Raw genomic sequence first — 17,769 nt, 5'->3', positions numbered from 1 at the left:
TTCTGGCAGTATATGTATACTTGAATGATATTTAATGATATACTGTACCAAATGTATATGGTAATTTATATTATATTTATTCACGCATAGTATGTCATCATACTCAAAGCCCCTAATCTGCACAATTCAAGTGTGAAGTGAATGAATTCTGCAAAGTGAAGTGAACGTCTACATGTATGCCCTGCTCATTGTGAGCAGTGAAAGCTGCACTGGGAACCCTGTGAATGGGAATGCAGCTCATATCTGCGTGATGAGAGAATGTCTGCAGTATGTGATATTTTCATGATTGGGCACGAAAGCAACTGAGCTGTCCATGGTTCGGAAAATAGAAGTCAGTCATGACTCACAGACAGAGTTAATAGATGAGTATATAATTTGGAGTTTAGAAAACGAGCAAACGTGTGACCCAAATGTCAGTTTTCCTCATTGTGCCCTCACCCACCATGTAAAAAACAAACAAACAAACAAAACATATTTTGCCCCCCTTGATAGTTGTTGTCATACACAGACCACATGCACCACAATATACAAGTCATAAAATAAGGAATCAAGACTTTTTGATGACTCAGTGGCAACTTTCTTTGCACTTACTAAAGTAGATTTGTATTGTTATACTATTTACAGCCATTTACAATTTCTAGCTCGATGTGTGTGAGCATTGCACCAATTTATAAACAACTAAAGATGAAATATTAATACAATTTAAAATAATATATTTTTTGTGGAAACTGTGAACATTGAAAATGTCTTTACTGTCATTTATTTTAAACAAATTTAATGCATCCTTTCTGAATAAAAGTTTTTTTTTTTTTTTTTTTTTTTTTTTTTTTATAATCATACTGACCCCAAACTTTTGAACGGTATAATATAACAAGTATATAATATTTGTCATTTTGTTTGAATTTAAAAAGAGCCAGAAGAGAAGAGTCCTGTTAAGTCTCAGCGGACACATTTAGCCCTGGTCTAGCGGCTGTGTCTCGGTTTATGTGCCTCAGTAGCTGTATAATACTAGCGTGGGTCCACAGAGAGAAAGAGTTAGAAATGGAAGTCCCATTGGTGACTGCTGACCTTGCAAACATGTTGTGCTTGAGTGGACATGTCAGTCTGATGAAGGCCTGAGTCTAGACCCGTAAAGTGACCTCTTCTGTATACACACATTCACACACTCAAGTGTTGTGTGCTGCCCACTAAACACCATCACTCATGAAGTCACATGTCAAAATGAACACTTTTACAGATATATAAGGGAACTTTATAAGAAAAAAAAAAAACAAAACTTTTTGTCAATCACCTAGTCAAAATATGAGGAAATGTTTAAGTTATATTCACAAAACAACATAAATTAAGATTACCATACAGTACATAAATACTTGAGTGGTCACATGTTCGAAACATGATTGCATGAACGTGAAATTATGTGTTTGAATAAAAGCACACCCTTTTATCCAAAGCAACTTGGATTGCATTCAAGACATAAAGATTTTCAGTTCATGCATTCCAGGGAATCAAACCCTTGACCATGGCGTTGCTTGCACCATGTTCACCTCTGTCACCACTGAAGTGTATTAAAGGTGCTCTTAGCGATGTCACGCGTTTTTTAGGCCAAAACATTTTTTGTCACATACAGCAAACATCTCCTCACTATCCGCTAGCTGCCTGTCCCCTGAACACACTGTAAAAAAACGCGGTCTCTGTAGACACCCCAGGCTCCACAAACGGCAACAAAAACAAACTGGGCTCACCCGCACCACGAAACACAACAAACAGTGTTCCAGCCAATAACTGGCAAGATGTATTTGAGGGTGGGGTTTGGGGGGTTAGTGCGCGTACACATGAAGGGGGTGTGGAGGAGAGAGAAGCATGAAGAGGGAAGTTTGAATTATGGCCGACACATGACCAAAGAGACGACGTTCCGATGAACAAATTGCAAAGAAGAGGGACAAGGATAAGGAACGCGCAAAGTACCGAATTTACATCGGAAAAACCTTCGAAAGGTGGCGAGAACTCCGCCGGCAGAAGGGATTCCAATCCGACATTCAGTTGCTCTGTTTTTGCAGAACAGGTGAGTAAATCCATTTTTCTGTCTAAACTGACGTTCATGTTCGCCAAACCAACACAAGAATGTAATTAGCTAGAACTATGCAGTCAGCGTATGGTCAGCGTTAACTTTGGTGAATACAACATATGTTTCTAGCAGCTAGCGATCAATCTCTATTGTAAATGATCAAGCAAATTCACAGTAGGGCGATCATTTGTGTGAATGATTGTTTTCACCCACTGTTTGTTATGAATTTGAATGTTCATTTATAGGTTATTGACAACTTTGACTACATTTGTTTACGACCCCGCCGTTGTTTATGCTCACTGGGAAACGCGAAGCTAACGTTATCTTGCTATTATTGCGTCCTTGTATGGGAGCTATAACGTTAGTTATAACCTCAGGTGGCGAAACGATTTTAAGATAATGTTTCTCTTTTTCTGCATTCTGTTCTGCAATATATAAAAGCATTTATCTAACTTGGTGACATTACACATTGAATGAAGTATCAGTAAAACTTAACTTTGTTTGTAGTGACTACTTTGACTTTCCTTTATGCCGGAAGGGAGGGGAGGAGGGAGGGTCTAGCTAGCCTCCGTTTTGTTTGACAACAATTCGAATGTCAACAAGAAGTTACATCTCCCGACATCGCTTATAGCACCTTTAATTTAGAGAAGATTATAATGAAAAGTCAGTCTGGTAACACAGATTCGGATCTTTTTTTGCAGCACACGTGTCAATTGTCTTTTACTGACTTCAGCTCTGAACAGGACTAGAGAGTCTGGATCTGGTTTGTCTCAACTTTTCAAACCCTGACAGAGGAATTCTGTGGAAAAAGTACACACATAGCGAAAACCATTCATGTAGAGTCGTTGCGCTAACGAAAGACTGAAAAGAAGCAACAAATCCAGTGGGAGTTGTGAGAAATCCTCACAGTTTCACGGATTATGTGCTTTAGAAGGTTATCAACTTTGAAGTTGCTCTCTGGAGGACTATTCTAAAAATGAGACCTTTCCTAGGTGTGTTTTCAGTTATTGTTCACACTATTAAAAACTAGATGTACCGCATGGCGGTACAAAATATGACCGCCGCTCAGGCCTGCACTGGCTTTCCACAAAAATAAATGACGTGGAGCAATTTGGCTGTATTGCGTGTTTATGTATATACCTAAAAAAAGTAGTAGTATGTGCATGTCTGTCTGTGTGTGTGTGTATGTGTGTGTGTTTGTGTGTGCGCATGTGTGTTTGTGTGTGTGTGTCTGTGCATGTGGATTTGTATGTATGTGTATGGGTGTGTGTCTGTGCGTGTGGATGTCAGTGTGTGTGCATGCTTGCGTTTGTTTGTATTCCTGCATGTGTGTGTGTGACAGTATCATCCTAAACCAGCAACCCTTCGCTCAACAGCACCATCTACAGGCCGATGAGTGTACAGTCACTAAATGTGCACATAAATGAATTTATTTTATACCCCCCCATGGATGAAATTCTACGAAACTTAGCATACCCCCAGAGGATGTCAAGTTAATCATACACATGAAATATGGTGCAGTTCTGAACATCTCCACTGAAGATAGGGGCGATTAAAGCAGAATAATATTGCATTTTCATTTTTTATGGGAGGGGCGCAAATCACAAATGAGTGATTATGGGCTAGGTTGATGTGGGCCCTTAAGACCAACATACCATAAAAATGTCTTCATCCTCGGTGCCACGGTTCAGGTAGTTATTTAGGAAAAACTGCATTTTTTGGGTTTGGGGGGGCCCAGAGCGGGGGGGGGGGTGGCCCCCGGGGACCAAACGAAATTTTTCCGTAAAAGTCTAGTGGGGCTACATGCTCACCAAATTTCATGTTCCCCGGTGTTTCGGTGTCCCTGGTATCGTTGACGGAAAATTCAGTAGATTGACGGGAAAAAAAAACGAAAAAACTTTGACAATCGATTATGGGCTAGGTTGATGTGGGCCCTTAAGACCAACATACTTTGCAAATTTCTTCATCCTCAGTGCCACGGTTCAGGTAGTTATTTAGGAAAAACTGCATTTTTGGGGTTTGGGGGGGCCCAGCGCGGGGGGGGAGTGGCCCCCGGGGACCAAACGAAATTTTTCCGTAAAAGTCTAGTGGGGCTACATGCTCACCAAATTTCATGTTCCCCGGTGTTTCGGTGTCCCTGGTATCGTTGACGAAAAATTCAGTAGATTGACAAAAAAAAAAAAAAAAAAAGGCTGGGCTGGGAAATTCATTATGGTAATGAAAACTACTGTGCAGAGCAAGAAGCTACACATCCTCATTTTTTGTCTGTTTCTTGCTTCTACCTTATTAAAGTATTATTAAATTTTAAAGACAGAAAATGTCCAGTTAGTTCAAAGAAAGTGCCCCTTGTCAGAGAACGGATTTAAATGACCTGGGAAGGGTTGCATGAGCCGTAAGTAAGGTCTTAGCGAGACAGAATTCACACTAGGAGGCTACAATCTAAAAATTAGTCTGTCACTAACTCAATTAATTGAATTGGATTCCCTAGGGAAAAATAAATACACCAAAATCTATTTGAAAGACATTTATTTCATGCTAAGTATACTACAAATACATTTACATATTTGTGTACTTAATAAAAAGACCTTGCAACTTACTTTTGGATTACTAAATTGATATACTTAAAGTCTGCTAAATTGGAACTAATTTTGCACTTAAAGGTGCAATGGGTGATTCTCTACAGAATTATTATTATTTTTTTTTTGTTGTTATGCTGGTTGAAAGTGTGATGGATTTTTAATAGATAAGATAGTAAACTATCTTTTAGACTAACCATGTTTCTAACATCTAAATCTTACTTTCCCTTTTGGGCCTAACATTCTAACACTTTGAAACACAATGAACTAAGAAGTTCTGTTCTTTGCCAATTTGTGTCATAGAAAATTCTGAAGTGCGGACGATGACAATATCAAAAATATGACACATTGAGTAACCAACTGAGCTCTTAACCCTTTGTTTTTTCTTATGTTTCAAGATATTTTTGCTTATGCCAGTAACAGAGGGTAAAGGGGGGCTTGCTTTACCAATTGAACCAATCATATTGATAGAAGGTGACATGGTAGTCACGATGATCTTATTTTGTTGTGTCTGTCTTTATCCTATAAAACCTGATGTATTCTTCTTTTTCGGTGGGATTCTCTCTGAAATTTGTCTGAGATCCTCCGGCCGTGATTAATTCTTCTTCTTGGGGTGAGATTCTCTGAGAATTGCTTAAGTACTCTCCCGGCCGTGATTAAAGCATTTAAAGGACATTTGCTGAAGTCTGTCTGTTTATTATTGCTGAGCAGCAAGTTAGAGTTAGGATTAGACCACTCAGCCGACGTCGATGTGTAGACGCGCTAGAGCATAAATATTATAGGAAACGTCTCGGTTACTAATGTAACCTTCGTTCCCTCAAGGAGGGAGAAGTAACGTCGTCACATCGACTTTATGCCGAACGTGAGCGACTGAAAGGGAACGTCTCGTTTACTAATGTAACCCTCATTTCCTGAAGGAGGGAGGGGGAGAAGTAACGTCGACAAGACGTTCCCTTTCAGTTCCTCACGTTCGACGTAACGTCGATGTGACGACATAATTGGGATCCCAATTACGTCGTCACATCGACGTTACATCGAACGTGAGCAACTGAAAGGGAACGTCTTGGTTACTAACGTAACCCTCTTTCCCTGAAGGAGGGAACGGGAGACGTGACGTCGAGAGCAATCACTATGTTAAGCGGTCTAAATGTATTCTTATAAATATATATCATCTGTGGAAGGCACAGGACCATAAAATGTTCGTTCGGTCCGAATGAAATGATAGCATGTGTTTCCAGCGTGTGTTTGCATACCACTGTTCACGCAGACATCATACATCATGAGCGGATTGGCCAGCAGCCATATCACCCTGTAGCCCAAGACTGGTTGCCCACTGAAGCTAAGCAGGGCTGAGCCTGGTTAGTACCTGGATGGGAGACCTACTGGGAAAACTAGGTTGCTGCTGGAAGAGGTGTTAGCGAGGCCAGCAGGGGGTGCTCACCCTGTGGTCTGTGTGGGTCCTAATGCCCCAGTATAGTGACGGGGACACTATACTGCCAAAAGAGCACCGTCCTTCGGATGAGACGTAAAACCGAGGTCCTGACTCTCTGTGGTCATTAAAAATCCCAGGATGTCCTTCGAAAAAGAGTAGGGGTGTAACCCCGGCATCCTGGCCAAATTTGCCCCTTGGCCTCTGTCCATCATGGCCTCCTAATCATCCCCATACACTGATTGGCTTCATCACTGTCTCCTCTCCACCAGTAAGCTGGTGTGTGGTGGGCGTTCTGGCGCAATATGGCTGCCATCGCATCATCCAAGTGGATGCTGCACATTGGTGGTGGTTGAGGAGATTCCCCCCTTCCATATGTAAAGCGCTTTGAGGTCTCAGAAAAAGCGCTATATAAATGTAACGAATTATTAATTATTCACGTACTCTGTGCAGACAGAGCATGAATGGCAGGCAAACAACATAACTTTCCTTCTGAACCAAGTGGCGCCGCTATGAAATCATGTATGAATAAAGCAGAAATACAGAACATTCTTTTCCTATGAAGAAGTTTGTATTGTGCAATAAAGAAGTACTCCAAATAAAGTTTAATTATATAATATTTATATCAGAAAGTCTCAAGCGATATGTCAATAAATATGTTAATGGATTTGTACTGCATGAGTATGAAATAAATGTATTTTAAAAACATTTTGTTATAGGTTTTTTTCACTAGAGTTTTTCACTAATTTGTTCTTATATAGATAGTTACCCAAAAAAATTAAATCAAAAGAAAATCATAAAAGTTAGGATTGACATGAAGGTGAGTAAATTATGACAGAATTTTCATTTTTGGATGAACTATCCCTTTAAGACAGAACTGAGCTAATAGGTCATAAGCTCTCCATGAAGTAATATGTAGTAGCAGAATATGACATATTGTAACCTATAGTGCATTGTAAATGATTCACATGACACAGGTTATTGTTAACTATTGCATTTTGTTTAAAGAAATGCTCAAACCACAACAGAATGGCGCAGCATATATTCGCCTCCATTATTCTCCCCACGAATGCAAGGCTAAGGGAAACCCCAAACATGGGTCTTAAAGTAACAAACACCCAGACCATTACAATATCAGCTATACACATTAGTTTGTCTTACATAACTGTCAAGAGTAATAAATTCAATTTCTATCAAAATATGATACATAAATAATCATGAAATCTGTTATAGTTATATCATTTTTATAAATAATTTATTGTTTTATTAAACTATCAATGTACATTTTTTAGAAACTATATCTAAGATGAAGAAATAAAGATACACAGCCTAATAAAAAATACTAATACATTTTTTTTGTGTGTGTGTGTGTGTGTGTGATGAAACCCTGCATAAAAAAGTGACATCAGGTGACACATAGGAAAGTGTGTAGTTTAGTGTAGAGCCACTTAGAAGTAATTTATTAATTTAATGTTTAATCCCTTCAAAAGGTAAACGAGAGTAAATGTCGTTGTATATGTCTAAAGGATTTAAGTCTGTCATACAGAACATGATCTCATTCATGTAATCCAATCACTTTGCCATTTTGTTCCAGCCATCACTCCTGGTATAGGAGGCTTCTGTATTTAACTTATATGTAGTGTTGCGATTTACTCGAGTTTAATAGTGCAACGCTCAGATATTTACGACTGCACAAGTTGTAGCTTAGCGCTCATTTAATTTCCAACCAGGCAAAGTTACAATTTATGCACAGCTGGTGGAATCAGCCCCTGGAAGTCTGAGTTTTCTGCTGAACCCTGTTCGTTTAGATTCTGTCCTGCTCTTACCTCGAACACCATTAAATGAAAATAAGAGTACAACTATACATCAGATTAACCAGCAAAACACAGAGAGCTTGGCATTCACAATACAGAGAGAGAGAGAGAGAGAGAGAGAGAGAGAGAGAGAGAGAGAGAGAGAGAGAGAGAGAGAGAGAGGGTGAGAGATGGTGGGAGATGGTGGGAGTTGAGAAGTGGGCAGAGAGTCAGAAGAATGTTATTGCCAAAACACTGAATTGGGACAGGCAGAAAAAAACACTAGTATCTGTGATACGGAGCTCCTCTCTGAACAGCGGTTCTTCTATCTAAAGCAGGAAAGAGAGAAAAAAGGATCACCAAGACATTCTTGGTTACTTATTGCTACAAATCCTCCTATTTCTCTGCTTCTCTATCCCCTTCTCTGTCTCCCAGGTTTGTATGCTTCACACTCACTAGTAGTGGATGATAGGGGGTAACGGGTCTGGAGTGCTGCAGATGGCAGATGGTACCACACACACACACACACACACACACACACACACACAAAAGTCTCTAACCACGTATGCCTTCTCTTGCTCATATATGAACATATGTGAACGCTAACCCCTTCTGTGTGCATGTCTCTCACAAATATGGACATGATCAAGGTCTCTGCACACACTGAGTCAATCAGCTGAACAGCTGTACCTATCCAGACACCGATAAACAGATCTGTCATATTGCAAAACAAAAGCAAGATATATAGAAATAGAACAATTATGATGAACTAAATGCAATGCAAAAATCAAACGTAGCTTATAGGTGATTAAAGATCAGTAAGCATGATGAAAATACTTTGGCAGATGTTAATTGGGATATTGGTTTCCACAGAAATCATTCCTTTATTGCAAATGCACTGTATCACTGAAGCTAAAAAGGTAAATAATTATCTCTTTCAGAAGTATACAAAAGCAGAAATGATATACTGCTCTTACACAACAAAACAATTCAGCTAGTTTCAGGTCAAATCACTAATATCTCTTCAAAAAAATTCTAGTGCTCATAAACAAAGCATAAAATGCACGTTTGTTACGGCAAGAGAGTTTTAAAAATAGCCAGCAACATCACAAAATATTTCAACCAAATGCTTGAATAGGGGCAAACTGCAGTAACCTTAAATTGAATGTGCATTTCACACATTTGCATATTTGACACATTGGAATATCTATGGTAATTCCCATGATCTCTTTCTCTCCCTCTCTGTCCCTGGTTTTCTTATCAGGGTTGTGTGGTAATGTTGCTGCCTGTGTAGAACAACTGTTCTTCGGACATTATCTCCACAATGATCGTCAATTTGAGGCTGAGAGAGTGATGGACCAATTTTTTTCTCTCTCTTTTTTCTTTCTTGAGATGGAATACTCTATAAAATAAAATCCTGATCTTAGACAAACACGTGTACTGTATTATGTAAGGGATAATGTACAGTCAAACAGTCATTATCACAAAATAACCACCTTTGGGTGATACAAGGTCACTATAAAGATTACTATATTATTTTCAAAAGTAATCACAACAACAGAATTTGCTCCTACCTAGTAACAGAAGGGTTTGTCTATGAAGAACCAATCAAATTGTGGGAAATTATGTAATGTATCAAGTCATTTTTGCCATACCCCTATTCTATAAAAGCTGTTGTATTTGTGTTCACTGGTGGGATTCTCAATGGAATTTGTCTGAGATTCCCCGGCCGTGATTAAAGCATTTAAAGGACATTTGTTGAGGTCTGTCTGTTATTATTGCTGCAGCAAGCTAGTTAGGGGAACAAGTATTAGCATCCAGCCGATGTCAACTAGGGAATAGGATTAGCACCCAGCCGATGTCGATGTGTAGACGCGCTAGGGTATAGGGTTAGACTCGGCCGACGTCTACTGTAGACGCGCTAGAGTATAAATATTATAGGACGTAGTTAGGTTTAGGGAAAAATCGAACACAGCTGTCAATGTTTTTATCGTTCGTCAGCTGGATAAAATCGTTCTGAAAGTGATTCCAATGATATCATTTCTCTGTGCCATTATCATTATAGTTATGGTGGCTACTCTGCTATTCTTTTACAATTAGAATGTTTTTTTGTGTGTGTGTTATCAATATCTTAAAAGCCCATCCACAACAGGGACGATAAATAGAATGATAACAATAAAGATATCGCTAACGATAAAAAAAAATCTTTCTAACTGTAAAAGAATAGCAGAGTCGCCATCACATCTATACAGATAACGGCACAGAGGAATGATACTATCATTGGAATCCCTTCCAGAATTTTTTTATTTTTTATTTTTTTAGCTGATGAAAGCTAAAAACCTTGATAGCCAATCAGAATCCTCGGATGCCATAGACGACCATTCACAATCAAGTATTCCACTATAAATAACTAAAATAATGTCACATCTTTGCTAAATGTCTGCTTTTAAGTGAGGTTCTGAGTGAAAGAAATGTCATGTTCTCTTAGTTGGTAAAGTACAAAGATGGACATTGTAAACATCACTCTTTTAAATGTCAGATGTGCTCATGTATGGGTGAAGGAATAAGACAGAGGAAGAGAATGTGAGGTCTGGTCTCAGGATATGAGTTAACTTAAATGCAGAGAGAATGTTAATCATTTTTTTCTCCACACTCTAACTCTATGAAAAACATGAAAAAAGAGAGGTGTGCTATTACTTTTAAAAGTACTTATTTTTCCACCAAACAGAAAACCGTTCCTTTTCTGATGACGTCAGTTTGACGGTTTGGGTTGAAAACGCTTAACCACTCCCCTCAAAACGTTAGTCTGCTATGAGCAGAGATGGAGAGGAGGAGCGCTAAAGTAAAACCCTGCCCTCTGTTCAATATTCCATTTCACTAGGAAATATGTCACAACACTGGAGAAAAGTCGTTTGCAACTTCCGGTTCACGGGGACTTTCAAATGTTGCAGACTTACACAGACTGTCAACATACACGGTCTAACAGATCCACGTTGTAATAGCAGTGCTTAAGGTAATTTAGGGCCCCCCTCCCATAGTACTGGGAGTGTAATTAGCCCCCTGAGCCAGCCAATAGGAAGTGACAGTAAGGTAAACAGGCAAGCCTCATTAACCCATCATCATGAGACTCGTAATGAGGAGACACACACCACAATTACAATCAGCACATAATCATAACACACTCTGGCAGGAAGTTGTATATCATCTGGAGAGACGAGTTTGCTGTTTGCTGGGCAAACGTGTGAAGATGATGAGCATGTTTAGGTAGGCAACACATTCACTAGAAAAATATCTGCTTTCACACACTCAAGTGCAAATTCATACAAATGAATGCATACTATGTGTGAATCTGTGTGGGTCTAAAGTCTAGATTGACACATAGACAATACCTGTGAGACAGCTGCATGTGTTTCAGTGTATCAGTGTGGTGTGCCCAAAAAGCATTTAAGCATTTCTGTGTCTCTTAACATCTAACTACATTTACTGCATGATAATAATGTTGTCACATGATTTGAGTTGTAACAGCAATTAAGCCCATTACAAATGAACAACAGGAATGAAATAATGCATAAGGGCACATCCTCCTGAGGTGACAGTAGGCTACAAGTTGTATTACATTTATATCAAGGATTTACATCTTCATGTCTGGTTTATGCTTTGATTTGGGATCATGTTAAATGACAAAACTGGTATCATTCGAATGAACATTCTTATTGTAAAAGTACAAATAACATCCATATAAGCATTTTATGTTAAAAGCAGTAGCAATGTCATGACAAAATTAAGCCCCAAACCACGCTCACGCTGTCCACTATGTTTTAAGGGTTTTATTTATTTATCGTAATTTGTATAAGGTCTACACTATTATTCAAAAGTTCGGGGTCAGTAAGTTTTCTTTTAAGATATTATTTTATTCAGCAAAGTTGCATTAAATTGATCAAAAGTGACACTAAAGACTATAACGTTGTTACAAAAAATATATAGATTTCAAATAATTCTATTTCAATTCTACTTCAAATAAATGCTGTTATTTTGAACTATGTATTTATCGAAAAAAGTTTTACACAATTATTAACTGGTTTCAACATTGATAATAAGAATTGTTTCTTGAGAATTAAATCAGCATAATGATTTCTGAAGGATCATGTGACTGAAGACTGGAGGAATGAGTTACTTTTAATCTTTGTTACAGACAATTATAGAGTCTAAAATACTATTTAAAGATGTAAGAATATGTGAAGTATCGGCTAAGCAAAAATGCTGACACAATGTTGTGCAGTTACAACAGACATAAGCATGGTCACTCATTCAGTTTAATCTAAAAAATTTTTTAAAAAGAGGCTAGTATTACATAAACCAAATTACTTATTAATTACCCAGAGCCTCATTACTACAACAACATTTGCTTAAATGCAAGAAAGACTGACTAGATGAAACAGGTTCCTCATGTGTCAAAGGGCAAACACACTTCTTTCTTTCCAAGGAGTTAACAAAAACAATTTAGTTGCACTGATATGATCTCTCATCGATTCTGTTACCGTAATAATAAGTGATCACATCTCAACTCTTTTATTGATTATGTGGCTTGCTTAGGCAGCATGACATATGATTACTTAATAGCACAGGTCAGCACTTCTCTACTTTCACACTAACAACATGATTAAAAAATGTGTGATTGATGTGATTAAAATAATCTATTGCCCTACAAAACAGGAACAGTTCTGACTTCACACACAACATTCTTGTGGTCCAATAGCCAGTCTTCATTACTAAATCAAAGCGATTATTCATTAATGGGAAGCAGAATATAAGACTCCCCTCCCCCTTAACACACATACTTTCTCCCTCAGTCTCTGTCTCTCTTATATCATTATAAGGCTCTAATTAAAAGGCACATTGAAAGCCTGCAGGGTTTCGATCTTTAGGGACGTATTTGGAACAAAGGGACAGTTGAGCTTGGCATCATAATTACTGCCTCTCCGTGCAGTGAGGAGAAAGATGCATTAAGTGCAGAAGAACAACATCATCTATAAGTGCCTATTTCCTTCCTTACGCTGGTTTCACCTCACACCAAGCAGCATCAACCTCATTTAAACATTTAAAAGACCAGATTGTGCACCCTCAAACCATGAAGCTTGCGGGGTGATGTTGAAAATGTCCTCCACTTCACTACGCTGGTGGCTTGACCTTTGTGTCCATAGCTGTTGGACAGTCTGTGAAAACACAGCGCTCCTGTGGCTGAGGAACTGAGCTAATTACTCTGAGTATCAATGACTGATAGAGGAAGATCGAACACTGTGGCACCCACCTGTGCAAACCAATGGGATTGTAATCCTGCTAAACTCTGCTATAAGCACTTCCACAAGTCATTTATTGCCATTGATTAGCAATTTTAAAACTTGTTTCACTATTGTGAAGGAAGACACTGTGATATGAATTGACTGATACACTGTAAAAATTATTACATGCATGCTGCTCCAGACCGGATTACAATTTGTGCATTGCTTGGTGACCCGTATCTTTATTGCATAAATATGGTTTGTATCTAATGCACGCACGCACGCACACACGCACGCACACACACACGCACACACGTTGTGTTTTCATGTTTTATGGGGACTTTAGACAAAATGATTTTATACTGTACAAACTGTACATTATATCCCCTTACCCTAAACCTACCCATCACAGAAAACTTTCTGCATTTTTACATTTTCAAAAAACATCACTTATTATGATTTATAAGTTGTTTTCCTCATGGGGACCAAAACAAAAATCCCCAAAAGGACAAGGATTTAGGATATTGCCATCTTTGTGTCTTTACCAGGCCACACACACACACACGCATTATATAAACGCACTGCACGACTATATAAAATGTAAGTGCATTTATGTTGAATGTTATATAGCCTTTATTTATAATAGAATACATTTAGAATAGGAAACGATAGGGGAAAAATATAAATGTACAAAAATGTCCAACAGGTTTTTTCAGGGAATTTAGGCTACTGAAACTTCATAGAGACAAATCACAGGCAGTGCCTCACCGTTACTTGTCAATGCATATTAAAATAAACCTTAATCATTGTTCAATAGCTATATTTTAATCTCTCACCCTTACAAACACGCACATCCTCTGAGCTGTGAATGTAATTCCACCACACAGTTCTTGGAGACGCAATGCTTTCTGACATTCTTTCATACATACTAATGAATAATACATGAGATGAAAAGAATCATGTCAAAGTTATGAAATACTAAAGGAACATGCCCCTTCCATCGTCTTAATGCTGCTGTGAACCGAAACCGTGTCACGCAGTTCGCCAACAAAACCCAGCCATGGTATATTAATACCAAATCCCCTCCGCACATCTGTTAGTGGCGATCTAACGGTGCGCCCTAAGTGCACCTCCTGCAGTCGCTCTCCATGTTTTTTACATGGCTATAGATTAAGACCAGCTCCCAGTGAACTACATCCTATGTGAGGAGACGCAGGATCATTCATATGGCACCACACAAGTAACACTCATGAGAAAAATCTTCTCAAACCTACATATCTGCGCTTCAACGACTGCTTTGAAATACACGCTTTGAGGCGCATAGATTCTGACAGAAAACGCGCTGCGCCAGAAACGCGTGAATGCGTTGACGGGTTTTACATGGTTTCTGAATAAAGCGTGTGAGTCGCGGCGCGTGCAGGTGGCTTCTCATCAGAGCAATGCGCAGTCTGGGCAACTACGATGCCTGCTCTCCGATACAGTGTGAAGAGGTGGTCCATATTTTCCGCCCAGGCATGCCTGCCATCGACTATTGCAAATTTGGGTGATATAAATACAGAAAAGTTTCTTACCTCTGTCAGTGTCTTCTCTGAAAAGATTCCGCTGTTTGTTTAGCTGCCTATCCGCTTTACTACACTGTGGGATCAGGGAGAGATACAGAATGAGGATGGGAGGGGGAGTGAGAGAGTGAAGATCGGGGTAGACCTCTCTACACTGGGATGATGCCACTCCTGCCTGATCCCAACCGCAATATGCAGCCACCCGTTATGTTAGACGAAGATGCCATCACTTTTTATTTAAAGATCATCTGCCCCCACCTCCCAACTATCCACCTTCTCACCTAATGTGTTTTACAGTATATCATCTTGTAGGAGCTGCTCTAAATTGTCTTTTGATATGTGCTAATATTTATTTATTTATTTATTTTTTTTTTTTGCTTGAGGCACCATTTGAGGTTCCTCAAACTCCATGACTGGTGAAAACCTCTGAAGAAATTCCAGGTAGCCCTTCAAAATGGTCAGTTCTCGCAGGAACTTACAAAATAGATCGCTTATATGGTTAGTCCATAAAAAAAAAAAAAAACTGTTTTCAAATACTCACCATCACGTCGTTCCAGACCGTAAGTCTTTCGTTTATCTTCAAAACTCAAAGATCTTTTAGATGAAATCTGACAGATTTCTGTCCTTCAATTGACAGTCCACGCAACTACCACTTTGTCAAGAAGTTCACAAAGAGATCCATATGAATCGAGCGGTTTAGTCCAAATTTTCTGAAGAAATTCAATAGCTTTATACAATGATGAACATTTTAAATTTAGGCTTTTATTCAAATCTAAAAAGCTGAACCGTACATGCTTGACGCAAAAGAACAAATCTCATTGGTTCTTGCGGAAGCTCAAACGTGCTGTGTAGCAAGAGAATGAACCTCGTTGATTCTCGCATGTCAAGCGAACATGCTTGAGCTTCCGTTTATCATATATATTTATTACATGGCTTGGTTGAATTCTAATGTAGAATGCGGTGTGTTATTTCTTGATAACAGACCGCTGCTAAGTATAACACACTGTTGCCATGAAAAACAGAGCGTTGCTATGGACGCAGGATTCTAACTGTAGAGACGGAACGGACTATTTTCTTTAGCGGAAGCAATAAAAATCAACAAAAAGTTTTTAAATCAATAAACTCCTTTTTAAATCAATATTTTGTGTCAAATTATTGATTTATTTGGTAGGTAGCCATGTAATAAGCGGGATATCCACTTTGCATCGGGGTCCTGATCAACCTGTCGGTGTTGTATTCGCTATAACAACCGCCTCGCTCTACATTATCCCTTACATATATATATATATATATATATATATATATAAATATATACCCACTCTTAATATCAAACGCTTATACGCTTATTTTGAGCATAGTTGAGCCTTTCAACATTATTTACTGATTTGTCCATCACAGCTTTAAAAATGGTTGACAAAATATTCTGGTAGAAAATATACGCATTATGCCATGTGCAATGTGTAAACAGGTCTGCTGAGGGCTGGACTCTTAATCAAAGCATGAAGGATATGGAGAAGAACACAGTTGTTGTAGTATAGTTCACCCACACTCAAAAAAAAGGTTCCTTTTCTTTTTCCCTAAAGAACCTTTTAGTGAACACACATAACGATTTTTTGCCCCAATTTACAGTCTGGACAAGGTGACGCTAGTTGCCGAAAGTCAGAGCCAGTCTGCAGATTTGAGTTTACAGATTTCACAGAAAATTATGTGTGTAATGGTCACAGTCTCCAATTATTTAGCTTCAAAGTTTGATTCCATCAAACATGTTTGACATTTTGAGCCGATTTTAGAACGTATTGTTTTTATTTGTCATGAGTCTCCTAGCAAGGAAATGGTTTCTACATTTTGTTGAAAGTCTGGTAGTGTTATTTCCTCTGTCATTTAGTGTGTGATGCCCAGGTTTTCCTCTGTAACTATTTAAAAGGTCGGCAAGTGTATGATGCCTAGTGTTTTAAAATCTTTTCAGATTTGTGTTCCAGCCTTTAGAAAACATTTTAATAACCTCAAAGATCTCTTTTTCTTTTAAATGTTTTTCAGTGAACCAGTAATAAAAAACCTTTATTTTTAAATAAGGAAAATTCTGTGATCACTTCTTATTCCCAACCTGTATTACTTTCTTCTGAGTTACACAAAATATATTCTGAAAAATTAATAAACTGATTATGCCCAAACAATTAAAAAAAAAAAAAAAAAAAGTACAGGTTTTGATTGACATGAGGGTGAGGAAATGATTTTTGGGTGAACTATCCCTTTAAAAATTGTGCCTTGAGTCTGTGTAAGAAATGTTAAAAGTAGGGTAAGCAATTTTCAGAGTCGCTAGCAATAGCAAGCTAGCTTTGAAAGCATGAGATCCCACCCTCCCTTCAGAGTGTCTTCAAAGCCACGCCTCCTTCAAACACATGAACAACGCGTGCATCAGGGAGCAATCAAAAGCGCCACGAGAGACGGCGTTAAACTACCTCATGTCTCAAAGCGCATATACTACAATAATAACGAACATAATCAACTTAAAAAGAACTGACCTGTACCACCTGACTGCTGCAGTGATAGTGTTGCCATAGAAATGCATAAATTCGAATCACAAACCGCTCAGAGTATAACTTCACAGATTTCCATTTCTTCCAAATTACTGTAGTTGGCGTGAGCGCAGCATAAGCTCGTTGTTTTGGTTTATTAGGAGGAACTGTTAAAGGTGGTCGCTATTTGTTTGTGGTGCTCGGTGACTGACGTATGTAACTCTCCATAGAATGAAACATGCTGATAAAGTGTGATGTCTGCACAGGTGTGCGGAGGTATGGAATTACATACGCTGACAGGCCTTCCACTGACGATAAACATATAAATGCATTTAGACCACTTAACTTAGTGATTGCTATCAGGATGTGAAGAGACTTTTAACCAGCATAAAAAAATAAAAAAAAAATTCTGGAACAAATCGCCCACCCTGTCTTTAACATGTTGGTGCACAAGATGAATAGAAAAAGATACAGAGTTGGATGCACTATAAAGTGATCCTTGTGAGGGCTTACTTGTAAAACCATCCAAGATGAGAATAACACATTTGCTCA

General features: G+C 38.5%; 1 protein-coding gene across 2 annotated transcripts in view; it reads right to left on the bottom strand.

Annotated features, from left to right (window-relative positions):
* elfn2b (extracellular leucine-rich repeat and fibronectin type III domain containing 2b) overlaps positions 1-14,821 on the bottom strand; it is a 90,850-nt gene extending 76,029 nt beyond the window's left edge. For both annotated transcript variants that reach the window (XM_084423564.1, XM_084423563.1), the window contains exon 1: positions 14,714-14,821. The gene's annotated coding sequence lies outside the window, so the exon portion shown is untranslated. The remainder of the gene's footprint in view (positions 1-14,713) is intronic.
* Positions 14,822-17,769: the final 2,948 nt, after the last annotated feature.

The sequence above is a fragment of the Rutilus rutilus genome, assembly GCF_951802725.1.
Source record: "Rutilus rutilus genome assembly, chromosome: 1".
NCBI lineage: Eukaryota > Metazoa > Chordata > Actinopteri > Cypriniformes > Leuciscidae > Rutilus > Rutilus rutilus.
Note: the sequence above shows the minus strand (reverse complement) of the source record. Positions and strands in the feature narration are given on the sequence as shown.